Raw genomic sequence first — 22,787 nt, 5'->3', positions numbered from 1 at the left:
CCATTTGGACACCTTGTAGTACCCAATTACTCCTCCACCAGCTTGAAAGTTTGCCTGTCACTCAGCCTCACATGGTGACATTGCCTTTAACGCTTGTCTGACATGAAGTCTAGACCCTCAGGCTACACTGAAAACTCATCCAGTTCTGTGTTCTCTTTTATGGGAACTGGATTTGTGGCATATTTGAAAGTACGATGGCTACAGTGACAGACCCAAGATTCAAATATCATCCCTCTATTATTAGCTGGATGCTTTAGAGTCTAGGGCTGGTTTAACCTCTCTGAGCTCTAATTTATTCATCTAAGAAGTGAGAAAAATATTTACAGTTAAATGAGATAGCATAATAAAGTACCTGGCCTAGAGTAGACACCCAGTAAATGGTGGCTACTACTATTAATATTGTAACATTTTTACTCAACCTTGCCTTGTGCTGTTCTTCAAGTTCTGGGAGAGCATGACGTCCAACATCCACTTCCTGCCATAATCCATAGGAAAACATGTATACACACATGCATTGCCTGAATTCAATTGCTTACTATTCTTAACAGCAACCTATAAAAAATAAAGTCAAGTAGTAATGTGCCTCAAAATAATACGTATATGTCAGGGAGGAAGAAATTTTCCTCTACTCTTCTAGATTCTTTTGTCTGGTGTAAGACTTAAATTGACATGAGACAGATTAACAGGAGAACATCAAAACAAATTTTATAACATGTATACATAGGAGAGACCCAGGAAAACTGAGTAATTTACCCAAATGGCTGAAATCCTCACCTTTTGTCTTCAGCTAAGGACAAAAGAGGATGTTGGGGGTAGTGGTTTGGGACTTTAAGGGGGAGGAAGGCTGTTCACATGAAGATAGAAAAGGAAATGTTTGGGAAACAAATGTTTGCTTCACCACACAGAGACAATGGGACACAGAGTGGACTCTGATCTCTGGGTCCTGCCAGAGTTTCCCCACCACACCTGGCCCATATTCTTTGCAGACATCTCTGGTGATGGCTCTATTCAGGAACAGGCTCTCTATCTAAATTTTTTTTAGGCAGTTAGGGAGAAGGTCAAATTTCCTTCTTGAGTCCTTTGGGCCTTAATTTTTTTCAGCTCAAAATAGTCTGCATGCCAAAGAGATATTTTGGGGTGGCAAGTTTTGCTCGCCTGTGTACACAATTTAGGATTATCTGTTATGTTAATGGTTCTACTGATCTGTTTCATTTTCTTGATATTTTAAGTAGAGTAAATATATGGCAATGTGTCTCTGAAGACTTAACATTTGAGGTTAAGAGGAATTCTCTGAGGAACTTCCCTGGCGGTCCAGTGGTTAAGACTCCATGCTTCCACTGCAGGGGGCAAGGGTTCGATCCCTGGTGCAGGAACTAAGATCCCACATGCTGCAGAGCATGGCCAAAAAAAAAAAAAAAAAAATTACAGATGAGTGAATTCACCCACCAGATAATTTAAATCCTTCCATACTGAGAGATAACAGATACTCAAGCTTGGTAACAGGATGCTACCTCTTATGATTGAAAACATGAGAAAGTTATTAAGAACATTAAAATGTGACCTGACAGGTTTGATAGTAATATGCAAAGTAGTGTGTTACAGTGAGAAACATCTTCCTTTTCCTTCTTTAAATGCCCATAAGGAAGGCACATAACCAGTGTCTCAAACTCCTTACTTGTTTTAATTTCTTTGACAACATTTTGCTGCCGTCCCATCTTCATGGAAAAGAACACCCATGGGAACCAATGATAGTACTCCCTTCTAAAGACTTTCTGGTCAGCAAATATAAATCGTTATAACCACTCAGAGCCAAAGCTCTGATTTCATAGAAAATCAAGGGGTACATACATTTAGCAAGTTTTCTTTTTGGAGATGGAGATGGTGAGGGTGATGCCGTTTGATAAAGATCATACTGAGTATAAAAATTTGAACTGTTGAAGAAATCCTTTTTTAAAAATTATTTGATCAAGAAAATCATTTTTTCAATGTTTATTTATTTAATTTATTTATTTGGCTGTGCCAGGTCTTAGGTGTGGCACTCGGGAGCTTTTAGTTACAGCATGTGGGATCTAGCTCCCTGACCAGGGATCAAACCTGGGCCCCCTGTATTGGGAGTGCGGAGTCTTAACTGCTGGACCGCTAGGGAAGTCCCAAGAAAACAATTTTTTAAAAAGAGGAATTGATTTAAGATAATTTGGCGATTGACAGAAATGTATATTCCTTCAAGGCAGGACTCTTTATTTGTTTTGTTCTCTATTTATGCCAAATGCCTAGAACAGTACCTGACATTTAGCAGGGTTTAATAGATATTTGCTGAATGAACTCATGTACCAATTTTTTTTTTTTTTTGCGGTACGCGGGCCTCTCACTGTTGTGGCCTCTCCCGTTGCAGAGCACAGGCTCCGGACGCGCAGGCTCAGCGGCCATGGCTCATGGGTCCAGTTGCTCCGCGGCATGTGGGATCTTCCCGGACCGGGGCACGAACCTGTGTCCCCTGCATCGGCAGGCGGACTCTCAACCACTGCGCCACCAGGGAAGCCCCTCCTCTACTTTTATTAACAGAGTAAGTGCTTTGATTTCCTTGATCCTGGTTTCAACCAGCCATACTGGCATGTGGTCTGGACAAATGTGTCATTAATTTTCTTTAACTGATCCTGGAACTTGGCTAATTATATTTTTATAGTAGATGTATTTTTACCTCCAGAATATGGAATGAGAAACTAAAAACGTTTTACTCAGCAATTCAAGAGAATATTCAAAAGTTAATAAACCAAAAAGGACAGCAAGAACAAGCAACAAGAGCAAACAATTATTGTCCTTGAAGGCATGAGATCAGAGCACACCTTTCCTGGTGCTCAACTATCTGTTTTTCTTGTTATAAATTTCAGAGAATTGTTTGAGTTGTTTTGTAACTTGTATCTGTCCAAGTCTTGAACTATGGTTTTATAGGTTGCTTTGTCTTTTTATCAACCAGAAAACATTTTTATGTATTAATGGAGCTGATTTGCAACAGTGATTAAATATATTTCCTCATCCTAGGCTAAAATTCTGATCAAATCCCTATGTGATTATCACCCTTTCACCATATGTATAGTCTCAGAGATTGTGTAAAGAAGCATTTGGAGCCTGTTGGATAATCCCTCAGATCTAGAGAATCTGATTTGCACAGGAAACTTTCCATAAGTTATCTGGAAATAATCAATGGCCCCAAATATAAGGGTGAACTGCCAGATTCTCTTCTTACCTCTCAGCAGATGGCGTCAAGCTTTCTCCCATTTTCATGATACTATTTTGGCATTCCAAGCCCAAGGGCAATTTTTGATATAAGAATTCTGCCTTTGAATTTCCTGGATATTTTCTTGTTTTAGAAAATTTAGACCCTTGGATATTTAGTGCTATCTCTTTGGGTTATGTTTTGAATATCTCCTAGATGACCTTGTACAAGTATTTTGAGTTAGATGCATGTCTACATGTAAGAAATTTGCTGGCTTTCACATTTCCTCACTTTTCTTTTTAAAGTCAACACAGTATCTACTTCTAAAGATTTCCTTTATATAGTCTGTGTATTCTCTATACTGAGCTTTCCTGTATTTTAGACTACGTATCACAAGCTATTGAAAAGACAAAGGAATAATTGTGGATCCTACAATCTGGAATCTCCAGGGACCTAACAATTGGGAACATTTACTGCTCTCACCCTCAGAATAGTGATGGTAGAAAGGACAGAAACTGAGAAACAATGTGACAAATTTAACATAGAAATGTGTTATGAAGATCTGATAAAAATGAGTAGAAAAAATTGAGAGTTGTTAACTTGAAATATGTTAAATAACAAGGCATATAAATCTATTTGGAAGGTTTTTGGCTCAGTGGTAATAGATTTTTGGTATGCTAAACACAATTTTCTTTTTAGGCAGAGGGCAGGAGATGGAAGGGAGGCCAATGAGTGCAAGGGGAAGGAAGGTTAGACCTGATTAATTTCCAAGCAATATGAAGATTGTTGTCTTGTTGTCAGCCTGTTTCTCTTAATCTAATTTCAGCTGTCACCAAACAACATATATATTATATGTTTCATTGTGTGTTAGTCAAGCCTAATTTACTTTATTGACTAGGAGGCAAGTGGTAGACATGCTGGTTCCCTACACCAAGTCTATTTTATCTATCTTCTGCAGTAAAAGAATTCCATGCTTTTGCTAGGAGTGGTAATGTGCCCAGAATTCCTTGCAACTAGGGGTGGTCATATGACCCACTTTTGGCCAGTGGAATGTTAGAGAAGTCTACCAGTGGAGCTTCCAGGAAATAAAACCTTACTTTTTCTAATAAAAGGGGAAAAATCTCAGCTGTCATGCGTCTATTGTCTTTTGCCCATTCCCCTTCCTCCTGCCTGGAATGAGAACTTTATACCTGAAGGTGCAGTAGGCATTCTGTGATCATAAAGACAAAGGTCACATGTTAAGGGTGACAAAGTATGGTATAGAAGGAGCTTGTTTCCCTGAACAATTTCTTAGCCCTGGACTGTCCATCTTTAGTGTCCTTGTAAAATGAGATCTATAGCCTCCTGTTTGTTTAAGCTCTGGTTGGTTTCTCTTTCATGCAGCCAAATGCAATCCTAAATGACTCAGCTTAATTTGAGAGTGTTTTTGTAAGTTCTACAATAGGATCCTTTCTGCTACTTCCATGGGGAGACTAGAGGCCAACTGTTCTATTGTCTCCCTTTATCTATGCATAGAATTGGCATTACCAATACACAAAGGCTAAAGTTATCAAAAAGGGTATCTCCTCTCTGATAGCTGAAACAGTTGACAGGGAGAAATGAAAATGAAATGCTTTTTGTTTGATCACCTTTCCTGCCCTCAATCCCCCTTAATTGCTATTTTGGAAAATGTTTTGGAATGTACTCCTTCCCTGTTCTTTATATCCATCATTGCCATCCTTGACACCCTCTCCCACCCTGCTGCCTTTCATTCTGGGTTATTACAAATGCATAGTTCTCTGGACACATTTTACAATCTATTTTAGAGCTGAAAGGACCTTAGAGATGATCTATTTCAATTCTATTATTCCAATGCAAAGGAAATGTGGAGAAAAATGAGTAAGATAATTGCCCAGGTGAAAACCCCAAATGAAACAAGGCTTATTGGCAGTCATTTGTGTGTGACAAGCTCTAATTACAATGGCAAACACTTATGGTGTTTTTACTATATGCCCCGCCCAGTGCCAAGCAACATGCATGCTTTATCGATATTTTATCCTCCCAACAACACCACAAGGAAAGGTTTATAAGCATCTTCATTTTACAGGTGAGGAAACTCTGGCATGGAAAGGCAAAATAACTTCTCAAGGTCATATACCTAGTCATGTTTTGCTCAAGGAGAGTCTGGGAAATGGAACCCAGAGCTGCTCATCCTCACCATAACATGGCAAGCAAATCAACCTACAACATCTGCCAGAGTGGAGATTGAAAATACCATATGATTAGTCTGTCACAGATTAATAAAAACCTTAACAATTGCCCTGTCACACATTAATCACTTATAAGTAGTTTGAGGATGATAAGATTTCCATTCTTTCACTCAATAAATGGGAGGTTACTATATTTCAGGCTTCAAACCATGCCTTGGGGATATAACATGGTACAAGTTCCAGTTCTTGCCTTCAAGAGACTTACAGCCTATGGGGGAGACTGAGACATAAAAAGGCAAGTAAGTGCTGTATGCTCTATGCAGGCAGGAGAGGGAGGCATTCAACAAGTGACAGGATAAGAAGGCATCACAGGCATGGACAATATCATACGCTGAGGACAAAAAGTAAGAAAGAGCACGATACACTGTGGGATGTCAGGTGGGCAGTATGGCTGGACTATTAACTCAAGGGGTCATATGTCCATAAGTATGCTGGGAGTTTGGTAGATAAGAGAAGTGAGAAGTCATCAAATGGCTTCACTTAGGAGAGTGATATGATCAGATTTATACTATAGAAAAATCAACCTGGCTCTTCAATAGGGGCAATATCAAAATGAGGTTTTTATTCTGTCTTTAAAAGACTTCTTTGTTTTTCACATTCTTTTTTTTTTTAACATCTTTATTGGAGTATAATTGCTTTACGATGGTGTGTTAGTTTCTGCTTTATAACAAAGTGAATCAGCTATATCAGATATATCCCCATATCCCCTCCCTTTGCGTCTCCCTCCCACCCTCCCTGTCCCACCCCTCTAGGTGGTCACAAAGCACGGAACTGATCTCCCTGTACTATGCGGCTGCTTCCCACTAGCTATCATGTTTTTCACATTCTTTGTTTTCATACCATGAATGATAAATACTCACCAGAAAAAGAGAAAAGGAAAAAACAGATTCCTTGCTTTATTACAAATACATCAGGACGCTGAGATCAGGTAGGAATTGGCTTTTTGTGTATGTTTGGACAATTTGGTATAAATTGTTTCAGGTGAATATGAACTACTCTTATTATGGATTTGGGACAGAACAATATTGAGTTTAATGCATTCATGTACATTTGCCTGTGTTTGTTCAAAACCTTCTATGGCTGGATGAGAAGTCCAATAGAGTTGATGCTGACAAATAATGCACTCTCTCTTTTCAGACATACATTAAAAAATGAAAAACTTTTCTTGCTGTTTCTGAAAGGTCAAGTGCTTTATCCTGAAGGGCATCTCTTTAAGCCACATTCCAAGGCATCCTTACCACAGTTGAAGATATTTTTCTAAAATAACAAAAACATTCCAGTGACTGCTCTGTGTCATGTCAAAGCTGTGAGACAAAAAAGGATGGTAGGTAATTATGCAGATGAAACCTACTCCAGCTGTGCTAATTATTAATGATAGTCCTTTGTTCCATGATTCATTATTGTGCTCAGATCCATTCACATCTGTGACTGCCCTTTCTGAGCCAATATGGAAGAAAACACAGGCCCATTTTCAGCATCATATCCAGTGATGATGAATGTCTGCAATAAAGTCCATAATATGACACAAGATACTTGTACAATAAATACTGAAAAATAAGGAAGCATGCTGAAAAGATGTGACTGTTTCACTTGTTAATGCCATTTTTTTATCTGCAGCAAATAGAGAAAATATAACGTGATCAGATTCTAAAACTACAATTCCTGAGTCTGGTTGTGATGTGTGCTTGACCTCTCCAGATGATGGATTTATTAGAGTATTAAAAGGTCCATGACTTGGTGCTAATTCTGTTTAAAAAAATAGTGCTTGTGTCTCACTGGGAGGAAAAACGAGTCTCATATGATTAACTCCATATTGGGTACAAAGTTATTAAATTTTTCTTAAGGTTCATAACAGGTAAGTGAAAATAGTCTATGTAATTCTTAATGCTTTCTTCACTTTGATATTTTCACAAACATTAATGATTAATTATTTTGGGTACTTTTCATCATCTTCTCTAAGATCTGTCTGTGCTATTTATCAGCAATGTGACTTTGAGCAACTTAATCTAAGATCTCAGTTTCTACACTTAGATTCTGTGAAATGTAGACAAGTAATACAACCACAGGGGTTGTTATGAGGATCAAACAAAATAAATGAAAATGTCTAACACACTGTCTAGCATGTATTAAGCTCTTTGTTCTTGTTCTAGAGATACTAGCCAATGTAACTAAATAAATTTTAAAAATTAGGTGTATAAAATTAGAAAGAAGGAGGTAAAATGATGGTTACTTGCAAATGATATAATCTTATACTTGAATATTCAAGACAATTAACTGAAAAACTTATATTAATAAGAGAACTAAGAAAAACATTTACACTTAATAAACCAAAATCAAGAAGTTTGTTACACAACTGGCTAAAAAATATATTGGAAGGAAATGTCCCATTTGCAATAGAAAGAAAAAGATAAAATACCTAGGAATACTATAAAAGGAAAGTATGCAAAGTCTACAAAAATAAAATTTTAAAATTCTACTGAAAACATAAAACAAATGAATAAGTAGAAAGGCATAGCTTACTCTTGAATAGAAAATTCCATATCATAAAGCTATTAATTCTTGCTAAGTTTTTAGATCTATTCAAGTTGATTCTAAATTTCATATGAGATAATAAACATGCAAGAATTGCCAGGACAATTCAGAATGAAAAGGAATAAGGAAAGAAAACTTGCCCTAGAGAAAATAAAGCCAACCACAAAGTTATAGTAATTTAATAGTGTGGTACTTGCCAATGGAATAGGCTAGATTCCAGAAATAGAGCCAGATACAGAAAAGGGGAATCAGGCCCTCTTAAGGGTAGTTGGTCCTGGTGTAAAAACCTGTTTGAAGGACATTTTTTTTAACAATATCTAGCTAACTTAAAAATGCACAGTCTCTGCTTTTGCAGTTCTATTTTTAGCAATTAATCATACAGACATACTAAGAAACATTCAAATATGTACAGACATATTTTTTACCATTTCTGTGATAGCAAAAGCAAAAATAAAAGCCAATAAAATCTAAATTTTCAAAAACAATCAGTTAAGTAAACTATGAAATAGCCATAGAATGGACTTTAAGCAGCAATCTAAAAAAATTATGAAGCAGCTTTACATGCATTGATATAGCTTGACCTCCAATAAAGTTTAACTGAAAAAACCAAGGAGCACATATACACATATGTATTGATATATACATGTATACACACACATACATATAAAAACACACATACATATAAACACACACATATGTCTGTGTGTGTGTGTGTGTGTTTAAGAGAACTAGTCAGTCAGACTCTCATGTTCTAAGATACCATGGAGCAAGTTTAGAAATTCCTCGGAATTTGCTTTTGATAACAACAGCAAAAACTCACAGCCAGGCATTCTTTTTCACTGTCCACACCCCAATCTCATACTATTGTTGTGGTAACTAAATATACAAGCATATTTATATTTCAGAGATGAAGCAAATTTGCCTAATTAAAATTTAACAATACATACCTATTTAAGGTAATAATGCTTACATAAGGGCTTATCTATCTCAGTTTGCAAAATATGTTAAATAACAGAAAAGTTCTGAAAAATATTCAGGTCTGCATTTCTGAAAATAGTTCTTTGCTAAGAGGATTAAAACATTTTCCATTTCTTTGCAAGAGAACAATTTATTATCATTTAAAGTTTGTTTTTTTATTCATATTTCCTTTTGTAGATTTTCAAGTTTTCGAAAGTACATTACATAACATGTTCATGGACCTCTTGTTTTTTTAATCTCAGGGGTAGTATTTTTCCCATATTGTTATATTTAAAAAAATAAGCCAAAAAGATTGATATTCGAGACATCAGTGACTATTTAAAGGAAGTGAGAATCTTGATACATGAGCTAATGAAGAAGTAGCTATTATTGGGGATAGTATAATGATCACATTCCCATTTATAACATTTTATCAACTACATAATTTTTCTGAAGCTACATATAAGTTAATCTGCTTGGCAGTTTTCCCCCATGTTCTTTTACATTGCAAATGTTTACTGAATCATGTTCAGTATTTTCCAGAAATTACTTTCTGTTTTTGGAAGCATTGACTTTATAGGGATGATGGTTTATTGGTCAATTATTAGATCAAAGTTTAGTTGCTTTATATCATTTCCCATTTGTTTAGATCAGTTTTTCTAACATTGTCTGTTTGATCCTTTAGTGCTATTGTTACCCAAATAAATGGTAGAACCTAAAATAATGGAATGGAAAGAAATGTCAATAATTATTTTCTTAAAGCCTCACATTGAATAGAAATCATGCAATATGGTAACTGTCTAGCATTTATCAAATGGAGACATGTCCCATGAGATGTTAATAATGTCCATAATACAAGAGCTTGATGGTGAAATTGCTTCTTGGAGATCTGTAACACACAATAGCACACTAAAGGCTCTGAAAAATCCTGCACAAAGAAATCAGTCTTTGTTTAACCCAGTTTTTCTCAACTTTATTTGGCCATAGAAATCCTTTTCTGTGTCAGGAACCTTTGAAATGCTGGTGTGGTCTCATTAAATACACATACCTACAGCCTTCCTTATACTTCACTGCCATTTCTATTTATCATGTGTATGACTTGACTATTGATCTAATCTGACATTTGTCATGTCCAGCTGGCCTCTCTCACGCCCGCTCCATCACTACTGCTAGAATGACATTCCTGCTGGTCACTGACATCTCATTTCAAATATCAGCAGCAGTCTTCTTGGCTTGTAAAAAAAATGGAGAAATATGGGATATGACTAAAACTATGGCTCCCATCTGCTTTTGCTGTCACACTGTCACCTCAGACTGTTTGTCACTAAGAATGTGATGAGCATGATGCCTGGGATATAGAAGGGCCTGGTCCTGCACTGTCTACCTATGGGCCATCTGGGGCAGGCAGTGGAGGTGAGCCAAAGATTACAATCCCGAGAGGTAGAATTTGCCAGTGATTAGATCTCTTGGCAATACATCCACAAGAACTCTGATTTGTATTTCATGTTTTATATGCTGTCTGCTGACCTCGCTTTACAATGGAGCCAAAGTATGTGTGGGTGTAATGTGAAACTAAGTTTAGGTCTTGCAGCCTGTCTTAAACCATGGCACAGGGAAGAGGTGGAGTAGAAGTTGAACTTGTACTGAACTTGTCTGCTTCCTGTTCAGTTGGTATGAATGTGTTATTGAGCAGAAAAAAAAAAAAAAAGACTTTCCATTGAGACTTAAATGGCTTCACTGAAACCTAACCTGGTCTTACTGCCACCATGACTTCCACGCATCACTGTCTCCGTGTATCCCTGAGTGGCCTCAGCTAGATGTTGGCAGGCCAGGCTGTATTAGGGAAGTGGCCAGAAACCAAGGATAAAGGGGTGTTGGACAGGGAGGCTCTAAGAGTGAGGACCTGTGTAATCCACTGAGTTTCCCTGGTCGCCTCCCTTGTCTGACCTCTGAAAGTCTCTTCCATCACTCTCTCAAGAGTAAACTTCGGACAGATACCCCCTCTCCTGTTGTCCAGTGCTTTCCTGGAACACCCCACTATAAGTGTCATCTTGATGTCTCTGCCAGCACATAGCTATGATTCACAGATCACAGACCTTATAAATCATGAGTCTGTGTATCCTTCAAGTGATACTTAAAGGTGTCCTGTATCACGGACCTCTCATAACTCCCTTGGACGGAATCTAGCTAGGAAGTATTCATCTGAGAGTGTCTTCTTTTTAAATTTTTTCTCCCATTAGTAAGAAAATTATTTTAAGCGTCAGTTTTAAGAACAAAATAAACTAGAGGAGGAATAAAAATAGCATTGACATATTTAAAATTTGGGAGGGAAGTGGAAAATGTCGAAAATTAGAAATTGTGCAAATAATTTGGTAATCTCTGGGTATTACAAAATTTAGCTGTGGTCTGTAGACAATGCTGAAGGTTGTAGTATCTACTTGAAATTGAGCTTGGAATGTCAGCCAGCCTCAGTGCTTCCTGTTTTAGAAATACCACCTGCAAAACTGGTCTTGGTGGGAAGTTCAACTACAGTAATAAAAAGCCTGATGACCCTCTTTTATCCTTATACAAATTCAGAGATGCCCAGGCACTTTCTGACAGTATCTTCTTTCCCCTCTGTTGTGAAATGAAAAGAAAGCCAATGGAAAGAAGCTTTCTTAAGTCTGCAAGCATTCCTGGCACTCTGTGTAACACAACCCAATGGAACATGGAACTTGATCTGGGATTTCCCATTCTAGCACTTACTCAACCAGATACAGTGAGACAGCCTTGCTGTAATTCATCCCTCGTCTTCTCTTTGGCTCTTCTTTCACTGCTATCAGGTTATTAGCTGCTTTATGTTTTGCTGCTCCAGTTTCCTTCTTCATAGCTAATGGTCATGAAATCAGGTACTTGGTCAATTTCCTAGAAATTTGGCAGTGAGTACAATGATCACTCTTCACTCTTTGATGTTATGGTATTGAAACACTTTCCTAATTAACACACATCTTTAGAGCTTTCTGGACATTTGCTTACCCATGCAATAGTCTGTTAGAGTGCAGATGAAATAGGTCCACTTATCTGAGTGGAGGAAGAGGTCTGAAGCCTAGAGAAAATTCTTTAGTCAATGACATGTCTGCTTTACTCAATTCCTATGAAGAGAATGGAGTATGGCAGGAGGTCACAAAGTCCAAATGCTGTTAAGAAGTCTTCCAGGTTGCATGAGTATACTTCTTCTTAAGAAGTATTTGCAATGAAACCTCAGAAGTGGACAGGAACGATGGGAATGAGTGAGCGCCTGATTCTCACCATGGGTTGTAGTACTTGCTTCACTTTCCTGCATTTTTGAAGAGAATTGTCCCTATTATCAACTCCATAGCTAAGAAGAGAATATGCCTTAAGGCAAAGTTTAAGATTGGGCAGAATAGTGAAACAGAGATAGGAACCTGGTTTCTTCTGTGAGCCCAGGGAGAAACATTTAAGGCATCCTTCTAGAAACTGATGTTGGAGAAACCCAAGGACTCAGTTTTCTAGCAGCATGGGAAAAGCGCTGGGCTGATGGTTGGGAAGCTAACATTCTAGTACTGGATCTAGTACTAGATCTAACATTCTAGTACTGTATCACTGGGTAACCATAAGCCCGTTTCTTGTTTGTAAGACAAAAGGAGGTCCAATGAAAATGGTCTTTAAGATTTCTGTTACCTTTGTTCTTCAGCATAATCATGTAGCTAAATAGTGTTACAGATTTTTCAGATTTCTTTTCTCAGTGATGAATCTATATTTTTCTTCTGACAAATAAATTGGCATATTTTAGTACAATATTAATATTTTCAAGACAAAATAAAACAGATCACCATTTCCTTAGAGATTGGAATTGTGTATATAATATTTATGATGCCATACTTTCTCATTTCTGATGGGACTGAGACCATGAATATTCAAAGGCAAATGGCTCTAAATCTTAATGGAAAGTTCCATGTTAAAAAACATTATGGAATTTTGGGGGTTGATGAGAATTTAAGTCAGAAAGAGGGATCCAATAGATATTGATAAGATAAATAACATATAGATTTATAACTATTGAGCCACAAATGTAAATTTGCGAGTACTTACCTAAAGTGAAACAAACATCCATTTTTAAGAAACATTTGATCTTTACTTATCTCTTGAAATAATATTCTCTTCTGATACTTTTGCCCCCCCCCCCCTTTAGTTTGCTGTGTATAGAAACCAGCACACAAAAATCTTTCCAGAATTGCAAATCTGCCTTACTTAAAATCTAAGTATAATGAAATTTACTCTATATACCTTTTCAGGAACCAAGAGAATTTTGGTTCCAAAATATATTAATTGCACAGGATGAAAATCAATCCTATGAGAACTGAAACACATTTTTTTACTGGCTTTTCTTCCCTTGACTTTAGACCTCTGTGAAGTTGACTCTATCTTTCCAGCTATTTCTAGGAGTCCCCAAGAAGAATTGGATATGTCGTATTTGGTTTCCATGAGGCTTCTTTGATTTTTATCCTCTCTTTCCATTCCAACATCTTCTTCCTGTGTATCTCTATATCCACCAAAGGCCACTAAGCAAGATATTGCAGGGCTACTGGAGAGCGTAAGTCCTGCAGGGGTTGGTGTTCTGTTGTGATGTGACGTGTCAGGAGTACTTTTCTTCCCTTTTGCTGTTACTCTCTGTTGAATAGGCACAAAATCATTGCTGTTTGTGCCCCAACAGAACTCTTGGGAAAACAGATTTTTAGTTTCTCATCTTGAGTGTTACCATTCACCATAAGACTTAAGACAAGTCTAGAGGGAGTTAGGCTGGGAGTAACCACCATGTTAGAGTCAAACTGTCTCTTCCCTCTGACAACTAAATCGTTGTCATACCTCACTCTTCTCTTAGAATGGAAGTCTTGGGTCCTCATGCACATAGATGTCAGGCAGACCTTCTCACCAGTTCACAGACATGCAACCATATGTCTGAAACTCATTGGAGCATACAACTCACATGCAGTTTGAAGCCCTCTCCTATACAAGGATAAACATGGAAATAAAAAAGATGCTGGGAACTGTAAAGTGTGGTAAAGCACGTGGCAGAGAAAGAAAGGTTTTACAATATTGTTTTGTGAAAGATCAGGAGATTATTGGAATACTAATCTTAAAGCATTACTGTAGGGCCATCTGGATGGGAGAGAGGGAGTGTTTGAGAGGAACCAGTTGAAGCAGAGTGAAAGGAAGGGAATGGGAGGGAGGATGCATTGAAGTTAACGATTCCTGGGCCTTGCACTTACAAAAGCATTGATGATACAGCATTTTCCACTCATCAATTGACAAGGATTTCAGAAGTAATAATACTCAGTTTGGGAAAGGGTATGGTAAGATAAATTCTCTCTTTCACAGCTAATTTATTGCTCTGCTTTGAAATCCTTTTTTGTTTTCTTTCAATTTTCACTGATAATGATTTTCTATACAGCATAGAAAATGAGAAGTACAATATCCTCTATAAGGTTTTCCAGTCATAAATTTAGGTCAGAATTGTACAAAAGCAGAGACTTTTGTTTTGACCTTTCCACATATTTAGTAGTGCTTTATGAATGATGACACATCTGTGGCTGGGAGACATTAACTGCTTTTCACAGGCCATGGATGGCCCTGCTGTGTGCTTCTCCCACTTCTCTGTAGAAGGCACTGTAAGCCTGCTAGACTCAATTTCTTGAAGGCATTTAGACTCCCAGGAACACATTTCTCTTTAAGCTTTTGACTTTAACAGAATAGACAGAGATATGCAGTGGCCTACATTAAGTTGTCCGTGATTAAATAAATGAATTCACAAGTACCATTTGCCAGTTACTAAGAAAATTGCTTAAATAATTTACCTTCAGATATAATACAGAGAGAAACATGTGCCATTGTGTTGGAATAGAAAAAGTTCTGGTGTTAATATAATGGTATCAAAGGGTTTCTCTTATGCCTTTAAAAACAATTTTGCAGATTTGTTTAGTTCATTAACAGATTTCCAAATACAGCTTTTGAGTGAGAAAGAAAAATCAGAAATGCATTATGTATTAATGGATGGATGAAGAAGGGAAGGACTCCAAGAATAAATTGTAATGTGAGTTATCTAAATTTATCAAGTAAGAACATTCATTCTTTTACAAATAGAACCTTTAACTTTATTTTCTTGGCAATGACTAGACATAGGAAGGAAATAATACTATCTGAAATAAATGAGCTCATATATATCATCACAGAATATGCTTAGTATCATATTGTTCCCATGTTAATTCAAGAAACGAAAGGAAAAATTGTCCAGTGTGTTGTATCAAGCAGCTGAGAAGCAAGTAAGCGTCTTAGGTTCTTTCTGAGATTTTTATTATATATCCAAAATATTTGTGAACTATTTAAAAAATGGTGTACATGATAAATTATTTCTTTCTTTTAATTAAGAAAAATTTGAAAGTTACTTGCAGTCCCACAATAGTAATGCAACTATTGTCATTTTCACGTGTTTCCTCCATCTTCCACATGTGTGCACAGGGGTTAGTTAGAATGTTATGAGCATGATCCACAGGTGCCACCCGCCTAGATTTATTGTAATTCTTTTGGTTTAAGCCTCTGCCCAGAAACCTGGGGAGGAATCATGACAGACAAATGGTTTGCTACTTTTAAATCTGCTTGGTCAAAGTACAGAGGCCCTTAATAGTGACAATTGCAAAGCACCACATGGCAGGCACCTTGCCAACAGGACAGTCACTTCTCTTTTGGGAAACTCCAAGGTGACGCTCGGACCACTGCTGGTATTTTTGCTTCTCCAAGGCATATAAAGATTATGGTCACTGTCTTCACTTCCTTAATTCTTCAGCCCACTCAAGTCTGTCTTTGGGCTTTTGCTTTACAAAGATCATCACATGGCCTCTCCATTGCCAAACACCCCATTCTCTTTAATCTTGACCTATTTGCAGCACATGATCACGTCCTTACCGAAACCCTCTCCTCCTGCAGCTTCCACAGACCGAGCCTCTGGGTTTTTTTTTCTTCCCGTTCTACTCCTCTAATTCTCCTTCAGGTCCCTTTTTTGTATTTGCTGCCCACAGATCCTTACTACTCTAAGTGTGGTCCAAATCAAGCAGCATCAACAACTTCTGGGCTCTGATCAGAAAGGCAGAAATCAGGCCTCACCCCAGACCTACTGAGTCAGAATCTGCATTCTGACAAGGCCCCCTGCTGCCACTTCAAGTCTGAGAAGCCCTGCTCTAAACAATGGTGTTCCCTGAGGTCTGTCCTGTGTTCTTTTTTCTCTTTTCCTGGATAACCACATCAGTGCCAGACTTTAACTTTTATATCCTTATGACTTTCAAAGTGACTCCAGCTAGATGTATCTTTGGAGTGCCAGGCATTCATTTCAATTTGCTTAACTACATGCATATCCCGTAGGCACAATGAACTAAATATGTCTCATATTGAACTCATTTTCATATACTCCTCTCTCTGCCCAAGCACCCAAGCCAGAAACCCATTATTCTTGATTCTTCCTTCTCCCAGCAGTGGTTGAATAGCCTGATGGAGAAGCATCCGCTATAGAGAATACCCTGGGAAAATTTTAAATTAAATGCTTCTGTTCTATAAGTCAAGTCTCCCTCTCCCTCCCACCTAAAAAGAGGGGAAAAAAATTCTATCAAGGTCAGCTGTCAGACCTGGTTTGCTTGTGGCTTCCTGAAAGAGCATGAAGTGTTTTCCATTGGAAAACCTTGCAAGTTTGGCTTAGCCTGGCTCTTTTCATTTGTTTTTAATAGTTTGAAATCAGAGTAGAGGGAAAATTGAATCCTAAACAAGTCTGTTAAGAGTGGAAGTGGAGGTCCTTTCCTAATGCAAGAGATGGTGAAAATATATACATCCTGGTTTGCCTTCGGACTGCTATTAAAAGGAAACATCTATAATGCTTTGGAAATTCACCAGATGTTGATGTTTCTTTATTCTTAAAGCTCTGTGCTTCCAGGAGGGAAAGTTTATGTTAACGTTTCTTATTCAGGATTTTAGTTGCCCTTTGAATAACATCTAGAGTTGAGTTAATCTGTTTGTAATTAGTTGAAATGACACGTGAGGGGCCAGAGACTGCTGGTTGCCTACAAATAACCGGCATCCTCTCGTCATTGACAGGCTCCTGACTTGATTAGAGGTGGACTGTACCCTGCAGTCATTAGCGTGATGAGCAGGCAGCCTGCCTGAATGAATGGCCACACACAGAAGCATCTCTGCCTCCACCACCCTCTTCCTGCCACGCTCTGGAGTGAGCATCACTGCTATGGGAGCTGCTACCCTCTGGACAAGCTGTGACTTCTCATCATCTAGTTCAGAATCCCCAGAGGAGCCGGCTGACTCCATCTTCAAAGCTCTTCCTGGGGCCCCAGAGCACTGGCCCAGGGAGGGAGCTGAGCCTCCATACCAGTTTCCTGGAACAGTACACCCTTAGCATCTCTCAGCAGGCTTAGCATCTCTAAGGCTCTTCAGTATCGTCGTTCACCTGTACGGTGTATATGCAAGCATTTGCTGTCTGGACTGGATAACTAACCACCATCTGTAACACGATTTGTATGGAGAAAATGTGTTTGGCACTCCAAACATCTAATTTACTAAGCAACATTTGCAACATGGCCTGTGTGTGTATGTGGATGCCTGCCAGGGTATGTGGACTGAGATGAATCAGGAATCAAGAGCCTCAAAATGAAAAATGGATTTAATTCCTAAATAAGGCTGTGACTATGCATAGGAACAGATTTAGAGAAGCAAAACCCATAGATGGTTGAATTCAGTGAAAAAAAAAACACAAAAAAACCCCAGCCAACTAGCAATTTGATATAATTCAACTATTTCCTCACCCACCCATTTGGCTGAAACCAAAGTAGTTTGTGCTGTCTTTTATCTATTTGCGCTCTAAGATGTCCTCACATGGAAATGTTAATCAGGCTGCCACTAAGTCACAGATGCATCCCCAGAAATGCCCCTGCACCATGAGTAAGGAGATATCAGCTCCACGCTCCTCCTATTTTCAAATAGAAATTTCCATAAGACTGGCAGAGACAATGTCTCAGTTTGGCATGACATTAAATCCTTTAAACCAGTGTATACTGTTAGACCTTTATTAGTAGTAGTAGAACAAATAACTTGAAGTATACATGTTATATGGACTCCATCTGGAGTTTATTTATTTGCAACTTGCCAATTTCTTGTAACCAGCCAAATCCTTGTAAGGGGATTAGAAATATAATAAAAACAGTACAGGAGAAATAGCAATTTTCTATAGTTTACCCAAAGGGATTGAGAAGTAAAAGCTGATTAAATAAGTGCAAGTCAAAGTGGCTCAAACCAAAAGGGGAACCAAAGAAAATGTGACTCGAGTAGGTGATAGAGCTGTAGAGTGGCCGGAAGCCGTGTCACTGGGGCCACCAGGCCTGAGTGCAAAGGCGGCCTCTGGCATTTACTGGCTGTTCCGGTTTGGAGAGGACACTGAACTTGTTTAGGCCTCAGTTTCTTTCTCTGTAAACGATATTTGCGGCTCTTGCTGTTGGGGCCAAAATAATCCTCCTAGGCTTGAAATTGTGCTGATGAAGATAAATGTGCGTTAGAACATGATTGTGATTTTTATTTATTTATTTACTTTTTTGGTGTTGGTGGACCAACCAATTTGAAGTAAATTCCACATTTGCTTTTCAGACCTGGCAGAACAATGATTTTTAGAGAAGAAGGAGACACTTTGTTTTTTAAAATATATTATTCTCTTCATAACACCATTCAGATTCTCCTACCCAAAAAAAGAAGAAAAAAAAAAAGGAGGGTAAATCTCTCAACACTATTTTAGGAGGGAATTTCATGTAGTACTGCTTCACTGTAGGACACTCCTTCACTTTAGGTTTTACTGGAAAACTTGAGATGAAAGTTGGCTTGGTACATTGCCATAACAAATCATCTTGACCTGTGGTCATCCAAGTTTTCTCTAAGTCAGGGTCACAGGCTCTAAGTTCCATTAAGGTGCTAAGGTGGTATCATTTACTGAAATGAGGAACACTGAGGTTGGGGAGGAGAGCAGAATATAGACACATATTTATTTGTAAGCATGTAAGTTTGAGGCACAAATTTGACATCCAAGGGTGGATATCATATTGTCAGTTGGATGTGTGAATCTAGATTTAGGGATATGGTTGAGGCTAGGGGTATACATTTAGGAATCATTAGGACATGCATGGTTTCTAGAACCATGAGGCTATGTATGGTCACCTAGGAAACAAGCAGAGCCAAATAGAGGAGAGGTAGGAGAAAAGGGAGGTTCTATGACGTGACGTCTGCTACATAGGTGGCTTTCCTAAACCGAAGTAGACTCCTTTTAGAAGTTGCATCCAGAGAGATGACAAGGTACTCTAACTTGAAGTGAGCTCTTCAAGACTTGTTTCACTCAAGGCTCCATAAGGCATGGCAGTCAGAGGCAGTATGACTTGGTTCCATCCTAACAGAAGTAACATAAGAAAGGATGTACAGGTGATGCCTAGCTGATATGTTTGCAGAGCTGGGCTGCAAGGATGATTCCACTGGGGTGGTGTCCACCAGAGGGGAAAGCAGTGCCCAGCTGAGGCTGCAGAAGTGAAAGGAGGGTTGAGTGGATAGAGATTTAAGTAATGGGAGGGGCCAGGAGAGGAGATAATGGCTGATGACTTTCGAGAGCTGGCTGAAAAGAGCACTTAGGAAGCACCTGAGGAAGTGTAGCAATACCTTAGAGGAGGCAGTGGGGGATGCAGAGGAAGTGTTTTTTCATTTTTTATTGAAGTATCGTTGATTTAAAATGTTGTGTTAGTTTCTGGTATACAGCAAAGTGATTCACCTATATATATATATATATATATATTCTTCATCATATATTATTCCATTATGGTTTATTACAGAATATTGAATATAGTTCCCTGTTCTATACAGTAGGAACTTGTTGTTTATCATTCTATATCTAATAGTTTGCGTCTATTAATCCCAAACTCCTAATTTATCTCCCCTCCCCATCCCCTTTGGTAATCATAACTTTTTTTTTATAAAGCGTGTTCTTATTAGTCATCCATTTTATACATATCAGTGTATACATGTCAATCCCAATCTCCCAATTCATCCCACCCCCACCACCACCCCCGCTTTTCCCCCTGGTGTCCATATGTTTGTTCTCTATATCTGTGTCTCTATTTCTGCTTTGCGAACAGGTTCATCTGTACCATTTTTCTAGATTCCACATATATGTGTTAATATATGATATTTGTTTTTCTCTTCCTGACTTACTTCACTCTGTATGACAGTCTCTAGGTCCATCCATGTCTCTACAAATGACCCAATTTCATTCTTTTTTATGGCTGAGTAACATTCCATTGTAGATATGTACCACATCTTCTTTATCCATTCGTCTGTTGATAGGCATTTAGGTTGCTTCCATGACCTGGCTATTGTAAATAGTGCTGAAATGAACATTGGGGTGCATGTGTCTTTTTGAATTATGGTGTTCTCTTTGTATATGCCCAGTAGTGGGATTGCTGGGTCAGATGGTAATTCTATTTTTAGTTTTTTAAGGAACCTCCATACTGTTCTCCATAGTGGCTGTATCAATTTACATTCCCACCAACAGTGCAAGAGGGTTCCCTTTTCTCCACACCCTCTCCAGCATTTGTTGTATGTAGATTTTCTGATGATGCCCATTCTAACTGGTGTGAGGTGATACCTCATTGTAGTTTTGATTTGCATTTCTCTAATAATTAGTGATGTTGAGCAGCTTTTCATGTGCCTCTTGGCCATCTGCATGTCTTCTTTGGAGAAATGTCTATTTAGGTCTTCTGCGCATTTTTTGATTGGGTTGTTTGTTTTTTTGTTATTGAGCTGCATGAGCTGCTTCTGTATTTTGGAGATTAATCGTTTGTCAGTTGCTTCATTTGCAAATCTTTTCTCCCATTCTGAGGGTTGTCTTTTGGTCTTGTTTATGGTTTCCTTTGCTGTGCAAAAGTTTTGAAGTTTCATTAGGTCCCATTTGTTTATTTTTGTTTTTATTTCCATTTCTCTAGGAGGTGGGTCAAAAAGGTTCTTGCTGTTATTTATGTCATAGAGTGTTCTGCCTGTGTTTTCCTCTAAGAGTTTTATAGTGTCTGGCTTTATATTTAGGTCTTTAATCCATTTTGAGTTTATTTTTGTATATGGTGTTAGGGAGTGTTCTAATTTCCTTCTTTTACATGTAGCTGCCCAGTTTTCCCAGCACCACTTATTGAAGAGACTGTCTTTTCTCCATTGTATATCCTTGCCTCGTTTGTCATAGATTAGTTGACCATAGGTGTGTGGGTTTATCTCTGGGCTTTCTATCCTGTTCCATTGATCTATATTTCTGTTTTTGTGCCAGTACCATATTGTCTTGATTACTGTAGTTTTGTAGTATAGTGTGAGGTCAGGGAGTCTGATTCCTCCAGCTCCGTTTTTTTCCCTCAAGATTGCTTTGGCTGTTCGGGGTCTTTTGTTTCTCCATACAAGTTTTAAGATTTTTTTGTTCTAGTTCTGTAAAAAATGCCATTGGTAATTTGATAAGGATTACATTGAATCTGTAGATTGCTTTGGGTAGTATAGTCATTTTCACAATATTGATTCTTCCAATCCAAGAACATGATATATTTCTCCATCTGTTTGGTGTCATCTTTGATTTCTTTCGTCAGTGTCTTATAGTTTTCTGAGCATATGTCTTTTACCTCCTTAGGTAGGTTTATTCCTTGGTATTTTAGTCTTTTTGTTGCAGTGGTGAATGGGATTGTTTCCTTAATTTCTCTTTCTGATCTTTCATTGTTAGTGTATAGGAATGCAAGAGATTTCTGTGCATTAATTTTGTATCCTGCAACTTTACCAAATTCATTGATTTGCTCTAGTAGTTTTCTGGCGACATCTTTAGGATTCTCTATGTATAGTATCATGTCATCTGCAAACGATGACAGTTTTACTTCTTTTCCAATTTGTATTCCTTTTATCTCTTTTTCTTCTCTGTTTGCCATGGCTAGGACTTCCAAAACTATGTTGAATAATAGTGGTGATAGTGGAGATCCTTGTCTTGTTCCTGATCTTAGAGGAAATGCTTTCATTTTTTCACCATTGAGAATGATGTTTGCTGTGGGTTTGTCATATATGGCCTTTATTATGTTGAGGTAGGTTCCCTCTCTGCCCACTTTCTGGAGAGTTTGTATCATAATTGGGTGTTGAATTTTGTCAAAAGCTTTTTCTGCATCTATTGAGATGATCATATGGTTTTAATTCTTCAGTTTGTTAATATGGTTTATCACATTGATTGATTTGCATATACTGAAGAATCCTTGCATCCCTGGTATAAATCCCACTTGATCATGGTGTATGATCCTTTTAATGTGTTGTTGGATTCTGTTTGCTAGTGTTTTGTTGAGGATTTTTGCCTCTATAGTCCTCAGTGATATTGGTCTGTAATTTTCTTTTTTTGTAGTGTGTTTGTCTGGTTTTGGAATCAGGGTGATGGTGGCCTTGTAGAATGAGTTTGGTAGTGTTCCTTCCTCTGCAATTTTTGGGAAGAGTTTGAGAAGGATGGATCTTAGCTCTTCTCTCAATATTTGAGAGAATTCACCTGTGAAGATATCTGGTCCTGGACATTTGTTTGTTAGAAGATTTTTTTTTTTTTTTTTTTTTTTGCAGTACGCGGGCCTCTCACTGTTGTGGCCTGTCCCGTGGTGGAGCACAGGCTCTGGATGCGCAGGCTCAGCGGCCATGGCTCACGGGCCTAGCTGCTCCGCGGCATGTGGGATCTTCCCGGACTGGGGCACGAACCCATGTCCCCTGCA

General features: G+C 38.2%; 1 long non-coding RNA gene across 2 annotated transcripts in view; it reads left to right on the top strand.

The window, feature by feature from the left end:
• The window catches only part of LOC307195601, a 56,055-nt gene that overhangs the window by 7,256 nt on the left and 26,012 nt on the right, over positions 1–22,787 (top strand). For both annotated transcript variants that reach the window (XR_013830890.1, XR_013830891.1), the window contains exon 2: positions 2,393–2,563. This is a non-coding gene — a long non-coding RNA (uncharacterized lncRNA). The remainder of the gene's footprint in view (positions 1–2,392; positions 2,564–22,787) is intronic.

Source organism: Stenella coeruleoalba (genome assembly GCF_951394435.1).
Source record: "Stenella coeruleoalba genome assembly, chromosome: 12".
In the NCBI taxonomy this organism is placed as follows: domain Eukaryota; kingdom Metazoa; phylum Chordata; class Mammalia; order Artiodactyla; family Delphinidae; genus Stenella; species Stenella coeruleoalba.
Note: the sequence above shows the minus strand (reverse complement) of the source record. Positions and strands in the feature narration are given on the sequence as shown.